The 8,585-nt window shown below is 35.4% G+C and overlaps 1 pseudogene across 1 annotated transcript; it reads right to left on the reverse strand.

Moving 5' to 3' along the window:
• Window positions 1-1,362: 1,362 nt before the first annotated feature.
• LOC117087805 lies at window positions 1,363-1,687 on the reverse strand (annotated as a pseudogene). The gene has a single exon (XR_004438919.1). The product of XR_004438919.1 is annotated as a 60S ribosomal protein L37a-like (transcript).
• Between the last annotated feature and the right edge of the window lie 6,898 nt (window positions 1,688-8,585).

Here is an 8,585-nt window from a genome sequence, read left to right on the forward strand (position 1 = left end):
AAATCCAGATGTTACCCTGCTTTCTTTATATGGGGAGACCTTGAAGATTGGGTAAGGAAATACCATCAAATAAGGTAACAGGAAAAATGGCCAGTTTATAATCATTTTTTTTTTTTTTTTTTGAGATGGAGTCTCGCTCTGTTGCCCAGGCTGGAATACAGTGGTGCAATCTCGGCTCACTACAAGCTCTGCCTCCCAGATTCACACCATTCTCCTGCCTCAGCCTCCCAAGTAGCTGGGACTACAGGCCCCTGCCACCACACCCAGCTAAATATTTTATATTTTTAGCAGATATGGGGTTTCACCATGTCAGCCAGGATGGTCTCGATGTCCTGACCTCATGATCCGCCCACCTTGGCCTCTGAAAGTGAGCCACCATGCCCGGCCCATAATCATTTCTATTTGCTTTCAGAATTGCTCTGTAATGAAACACAAAATATTTTTTTCTAACCAGGATTGTTGTTCTTTTGTTCTTCACATGCATATTATGTATTATAAGGATGGTTTTGTTTGGTGTCATTTTGTTTAAGTAAAAGGATTTTAACTGAAGGCAAAACCTTGCAAGAGAGAAGGAGTTAACACACTACCAACTATAAATGAAATACATAGCTTCATTTAACTCCTTATACTGTGTTTTCCCAAATAAATCAAATGATTAATGTAATATAAAGAGGGATCAGAATGTATGCATTCAGGTCCCACCTTTACCATTCAATCATTACATGGTCTCAAATCAAATCAAATCAAATCAGACTGAGGTCAGTCTGAGCCTCAGTTTTGCCACCAGTAAAATACAACTGATAGGATAATAAGACTTGCCTCGTTGACCTCCATGGTTGAATTGAGGTTTTTGTGAGATTATTCACATGAAGACAGTCCTTTAAAACTCTGTATCAGTGTTGAGACAATATAGTTTCACCCAGAAGAGATGCTTAGTTGGTTAAGTTGGATCTACTGGCGATAGTTGGATCTACCTCCACTTGTGTAGTATCAGAGCCTTAGGGGTCAAACTAGATTAGTGGGTATAGGAGTTAAGATCACTGCCATACATACTTTTCCTTCACCTTCAACTGTACCTCAGCCCAGTACTACTAGGATTCTAACTAGCTAAACAGCATCTGAGTTGCCCCTAATTTCATGAACATTCAAAGCTATTTTGGGGAAAGGTAAGACACATTTAATTACTTTTCCAAAGTCTGATGGCAGACTAAAAACAACAAGTGAATTCAGCAACTCCAGGGTTCCAGTTTGTTATTCAATTGCCACTTAATTGTTATTAATGTATACTACAACATAAGTATATCCTTATGACACAGTTGATAAATGAACGTGATAAAAGGGGAAAACAGTCCTTATTTTTTATTTTTTTGTTACATAAATTAACCCATTTATTATAGGCCAGTGATGTCTCAAAGAGTAGAGGAGCGTCTACTGGTCTTTCAACTCCTTCAGTCTTCTGATGGCGGACTTTACCCTGACAGCGGAAGTGGTATTGAATGTCCAGGCACCGCCAGCCACTGTCTTCATGCAGGAACCACAGTGCCAGATCCCCACAGCTCGTCTCTTCATCTTGGTTTTGCCACAGAAAGAGCAAGTGTACTTGGCGTGCTGGCTGATTGCAATTTTCTTCACCATTCTCCGGAGGGAGGCCCCATACGATCCCGACTTTCTTGGTACCTTTGGCCATGTCGCCAAGCACTAGGTCTGAGCCCAGAGAGCACAGTCCTTTTTTTAAAAATTAACATTTACAGAGTCAGGAGAGTTCAGAAAAACAACAATTCAAAAGTGCCATCCTGAACAGATGGCTGCTCTCTACATGCTATCTCTGAAGGGGATTTTTTTCAAAGTAAATAGAAACAAATGTTTTGGTGCATTGTGTACCAAAATACGTATCTTACAAGAAGCATTTTCCAGGATGAGATGAGTTTCTTATTAATCAGTTTTATGACAGAGACAAAAACTGATTTTGGAGCTAGTTTAAGACATTCACTGTTATTCTATGATTAAATTACTATTAACAGATAATATGTTTAGTTACTTCTAAGATATTAACACATTTCATTTTAAATCTGCCCATTCTATCCTCTTGTCCCCTCCTTCACCCCCGTTTAGTTTCCAACAACCTTAAGCCAAAAAGGGAGTTTGTCTCTCTTTAAAATATTCCTTTAACATCCAATAAAATATGAATGTCTTTAAGAGAACAATACAGATTGTTCTTTCATTAACTCATTTATTCAATAAACATATTTCAAGGATCAACACTGTGAAAGGGAAAAGTACTTACGAGCCCCAATTCTGTCACTGATAATATGACAGTAAAGACATCTCATAATTATTCCTTGCCTCAGTCAGCCATTACAATATTTGACCTGCCCACCTGGCAAACCCTTATATGAATGCTCATTCATTCATTCAGCAAATATTCACTGAGCCCCTACTCTGTGCTGCTCACTGGCATGGTGCTGCACATCTGGTAGTAAACAAAACAGACACTGGCCTGACTTCATGAGTTCAGTTTAAGAGAATTAACAAACGGAAACAAAAACAAAAGGTTCTACTTGAACAGGAAGAGTGAGAGAAAGACATTCTAACTTGGAGTCTTGAGGATGTAGCCTCCTTTTGCCCAAGCTACTGGTGAGTAGAGAAATGGTATAGATTACAAGAGAAAAACGTCATTAGATGTGCAAAAAGGAACCACCTCATCACTGCTTCATATCCATGTTGGCTCAAAGGATGAGCTAAAAATACAATCCAGAAGTTTCTTCCTTCCTCTAGGTGTGCTTTTTCGCCCTATAATAGCTCACAGTGACTTTTTTTTGAAGGGAAGTATTATGCTATAAATGTAAAGATATGACTTTAAACACAAATGTACAAATAAAAGCAGCATTCTAAATAACACAGGAAAATGTGACATCTTCTCTAGTCCAGTATTTCCCCAAATATGGTATGTAGACCACTGAAAGACATGAAATTATTTTAGGTGGTACATAGATAAAGCTTTCTTAATAGTTGTGTGTTCATTTTAATGTGTATCAGAAAAAAAAATACCCTGAATATAGAAAACATTATTTCACTGATATTTGGGCTTAGTATGAGGCTGAAGTAGGTAGCACTGTAATCATTTACTTTATGTAGCCCACATGAATTACAGGGGCAGGGCTCAGGCATGCCTATGAATGTTTTCAGCCTTCTGTCATGATTTTAGAGCTACACACAGCATAAGTGCTATTAGTACAAGTATACTAGCAATTGAATCTCACATCCTGTTCCACGTGTATTGCTGCAGTCTTGTCTGGGATAGGCCATTTGTTACTGGAAACAACAATAGTTCCAGAAACAGACTTGGGAAAGGCCTCACTGGCTCAGTTTAGGTCATGTGCCCATTAAAGCAAACATTGTGGCCAGTGGGATGAGGTTCTTAAATTGGCCAGGCCTCAGCTTCGTTGCCCTCTCTGCAATCTGGGGTTGGGGGTAACTCTACCTAAGTCATATGGATAAACAATAGAGGAGATGTGGTTCCACAAAAGAAAACAGAGGGACTGCTCCACATTTGTATAATGAGGATAGTATCTCTTAAATCATAGTACTGAGGTGAGGATTAAATTTAATAAAGTATATACTGCCTGATGGATACAATGAGTGGCCCAAAATAAGTGCTCAACAAACTGTGGTACTAGGAGTAATAATGATTTTTATTATTGTTTGTAAATAGGATGATTTTTGTTGTTATAGTAGTAATTTTCTGAAACAGTTTTAGGATCATATTTGTTATCTTAAGTATTTTATTAGCCTATAAGTGAAGGATAATTATTTGAATATAATCTTTGCAGAGCTATTATGTAAAGGTGGCACCTCCTCCAATTATATGCTTAGTTTGTTTATTATCTCCATGCCTAATCAAGGTACTCTGAATTACCACAATAAAATTTTCTATATCTCACCAAACAGCTTTTTGCTTCACTCTTAAGTGACACATAGTTTAATCATGACATCATCTTAAATAATTACTGAACCAATAGTGTTAATAATAATACATTTGCAACAATAAATTGCAATATATTTTTCATAGAACCCATATGATTTTGTGAGTTAATTTAGTATGAAACTTACATGAGTTTCAAAATTAAAAGTGGTGATATTAAAAAAACAACAACATCAGCAGGAACTTAGTAATGTTGCTAGAATCTTTATTTTTTGAAAGTATATAATGTGGTTAGGAAGAAGAGTTAAACATGCAGACTAAAACATAACAAAATAAAATCATTTATTCCTCTTTGGATCAAGAATATAACTGTGTGTGTCCTTTAAATAACGCAGTTGAAGATTTATGATAGACTAGCATAAATTCAAAAGTTAACCAAAATATTTACAGTAAAACAATATATGAATAACATATATTTGCTTCATAATATTACGAGTAAAGATTATCATCAGCCGGGCGTGGTGGCTCATGCCTGTAATCCCAGCACTTTGAAAGGCTGAGGTGGGTGGATCACCTGAGGTCAGGAGTTCAAGACCAGCCTGGCCAACATGGTGAAATTCCGCCTCTAGTAAAAAAAAAAAAAAATTAGGCGGGCATGGTGGCGGGAACCTGTAATCCCAGCTACTTGGGAGGCTGAGGCAGGAGAATCACTTGAACCCGGGAAGTAGAGATTACAGTGAGCCAAGATCGCGCCATTGTACTCCAGCCTGGGTGACAAGAGCGAAACTCCATCTCAAAACAAACAAACAAAATTCATCTATTACGATTATTGCCGAGTGTGGTGGCTCACGCCTGTAATCCCAGCACTCTGGAGGCTGAGGCGAGCAGGTTGCCTGATGTCAGGAGTTCAAGACCAGCCTGGCCAACATGGTGAAATCCCACATCTACTAAAAATACAAAAATTAGCCAGGTGTGGTGGCACACACCTGTAATCCTAGCTACTTGGGAAGTTGAGGCAGGAGAATCGCTTGAACCCAGGAGGCAGACAGAGGTTGCAGTGAGCCAAGATCGCACCATTGCACTCTAGCCTGGGCAACAAGAGTGAAACTCCATCTTAAAAAAAAATTATTATGAAAAATTAATAGGCAATATAAAGCACTGAATAAGTTTCTTCAATATATTGGGTCCTCAGCAAGATATAAAATATAAATCATATCAATTTTAAAATGTAGATATGGTATATTTATTTTACCTTCATTTGTATAAAACTTAACAGAGTTCAAGAGAAATAAGACAAAGGTAAGTGAAATATTGTCTAAATATCATAAATTAAAAATATTCTAGTTTACAGTCCCACCAACAGTGTAGAAGTGTTCCTATTTCTCCACATCCTCTCCAGCACCTGTGTGTACATGTACCCTAGAACTTAAAGAATAATAATAAATAAATAAATATATATATATACACATTCTAGAATAGTCACAGAGGAATTTAAAATCCTAGGACTAAGTGAGGTAATAACTTCTGATATTAAAAAACATAAAAGTGATTGCCAAAAGAAACAAAGAATTGAGTTTACCTTAAAGTTAAATCCTATTCAGACTGTCAAATAAATTAAATGATATATTAGCAGAAATGACCAGATTCCTATCTACACATAGTGAAGGCAGCTGAAAAAGCTCCCTGGGGACAAAGCCACTTCTGTTTGTGGCTTTTTTATGTTCTAGTGCTTCCTTACACTGAATCAGTTTCTTACAAAAACATCAAAGACCAAAATGCATATCTATAGTATATACTTTAGTAGAAATATAAATGCATGTGGCTTTCTACCAAAAACCTCAAATGAATTAAGAGAGGCATTGGGGTTTGCTTTTATAAAGAACTATGAGTTCCTTTTTCTTAGAGTTTTTGCATCTATATTCATGAGGAATATTAGTCTGTAATTTTCTTTTATTGTAATGTTTTTGTCTGGTTCTGGTATCAGGGTAATGCTGGCCTTATAGAATGAAGTCAGAAGTATTTCCTTCTCTTCAATTTTCTAGAAGATAAATGTTATTACTTCTTCTTTAAAAGGTTAGTAGAATTCTCAGTGAAGTCACCTGGGCCTGTCATTCTCTTCATGGAAAGTTTTTTAACTATAAATTCAATGTCTTTAATAAATATAGGATTATTCAGGCTATCTATTTCTTCTCGAGTAAGCTTTGTTAGTTTGAGTCTTTTAGAATGAATTTGTCCATTTAATCTAAGTTGTTGAATTTATTGGCATAAAATTATTCAAAATATTCCCTCATTATCCTTATTAATATCAGTATAATCTGTAGCAGTGTAACTTCTCTCATTATTGATATTGGTAATTTGTGACTTATATTTTTTTCATTATCATTCTGGCTAGAGATTTAGCAGTTTTACTTATCTTCTTAAAAACCAGTTTTTTGTTTCATTGATTTCTCCCTACTGTTTTGTTTAATATTTCACTGATATCTGTTCTGAAACATTCTGGTATGTTATTATTTCCTCCCTTTTTCATACTTTGAGATTCACTTACTCCTCCAGTTTCCTTTCTTTCCTCCTTCTCCTTTCTTCTTCTTCCTTCTCTTTTCCTTTTTTTAAGAGACAGGGTCTCACTGTACTGCCCAGGCTGCAGTGCAGTGGCTATTCACAGGCATGATCACACGGTGGCCTCAAACTCCTGGGCTCAAGTGATCTGCTTTCCTGAGCCTCCTAGGTAGGTGAGATTACAGGCATGCACGACTGCACCAAGCTTCTTCCAGTTTCTTAAAATGGAAAGTTAGGTTACTGATTTGAGACCTTTCTTTAATGCTATAAATTTTCCTGTAAGTGCTGCTTTATCAGCATCTCACAAATTTTAGTATATTTTCACTTTCATTTAGTTCAAAATATTTTCCGCATTCTCGTTTGATTTCTTCTTTGATTATGGTGACTTAGAAGTATGCTAGTTTTTTAAAATTTGGAGATCTTCCATACATCTTTCTGTTGCTTATTTCTCATTTAACACCATTGTGGTTAGAGAATATACTTTGTATGGTTTTAATTTTTAAATGTGTAAAAATGTGTTTTATGGCCTAGAATATATGCTTGAAAAGAACACGTATTCTGTACCTCATGAGTAAGGTGTTCTATAAATGTCATTTAGGGAAGTCTAGTTGATAGTGGTTTTCAAGTCATTTATATTTTTACTAATTTTCCATTTACTTGTTTTATGAATCACTGGGAAAGCAGTGTTGATCATTCCAATTATAATTGTGGATTTCTCCTTTAACTTCTGCAGTTTTTGTTTTATTCATTTTGAGGCTGTGTAATTAGGTGCATAAATGTTTGAATTGTTATTTCTTCTTGATGAATTTCTCCTTCCATCATTATGAAATTACATTCTTCATCCTTGGTGATAGTCTTTGCTCTGAAATTTACTTTCTCTGATATTAGCCACTCCAGCTTTCTTTTGATAAGCGTTAGCATGGTATATCTTTTTTCATCCTTCTACTTTTAAACTCAACTGTGTTTCTTGTAGACAGCATATATTTTTTATTGTTTTTTATTCAATCTGATAATATCTTCCTTTTAATCAGAGTGTTTATCCCATGTACATTTCAGGCTAACCTTTGATATGGTTAAATAAGTCTAACATCATGCTATTTATTTTCTATTTTTCCTATTCTTTTATCTCTTCTCCACTTTTTCAGCATACTTTTGGATTATTTTTATTATTCCACTTTATCTCCTTTGTTTATTATCTATAACTTTTGTTTTGCTATTTTAGTAGTTGCTTTAGGGTTTATAGTATACATCTTTAACCTATCACAGTGTAACTTCAAGTGATACTAGTTTATATAGAAGATCCCTAAATTATATACTTCCATTTCTCCCTTCCTATTTTTTTTGGTCATATATTTACTTATGATATGCTGTAAACTCCATTTTGTCATATATTTTACTTATAATATTCACTCCACAGCATATTATATGGTTGGTGCAAAAGTAATTGCAGCTTTTACTAACAAAAGTGATGGCAAAACCTAAAACCCAAAATTGCTTTTGCACTAACCTAATATTATTTGTTGTCTTTTAAAGAGGTTTCAATAATAAGAAACGTAGTTGTCATTTCTGCTGTTATTTCTTTCGGTAGGTACCTATTTCCACTGGTGCTATTTTACTTCTGCCTGAAAGACTTTCTTTAGAATTTCTAGTAGTGTAAAAATGTCGATAAATAATTCTGTCTTCTATGTGTGAAAAAGTGATTATTTTGTCTAGATTTTTGAGAGAGATTTTCTCTGGGTATAGAATTCTAGGTTGATGGTATTTTTCTTTTGGTATTTTTCAGATATTGATCCAGTCTTATCATCTGTAGCATTTCCAAAGAGAAATTGGTTTGAATCCTTATCTTTTTTCTCTGTACATAATGCATCCTTATTCCATAGCTGTTTGTAAGATTTACTCTTTATCATTGGTTTTGAGCAGTTTCATTATAATGAGACTTAGTGTAGTTTTCTTCAAATTTCTTGTGATTAGGGTTCACCATTCATATGGTTTGGCTCTGTGTCCCCACCCAAATCTCACCTTGAATTGTAATAATCCCCACATGTCACGGTAGGGACCTGGTGAAAAGTAACTGAATCATGGAGGTGGGTCTTTCCCATGCTGTGCT

Source organism: Trachypithecus francoisi, unplaced genomic scaffold (assembly GCF_009764315.1).
Source record: "Trachypithecus francoisi isolate TF-2019V2 unplaced genomic scaffold, Tfra_2.0 Lachesis_group10, whole genome shotgun sequence".
In the NCBI taxonomy this organism is placed as follows: Eukaryota; Metazoa; Chordata; class Mammalia; order Primates; family Cercopithecidae; genus Trachypithecus; species Trachypithecus francoisi.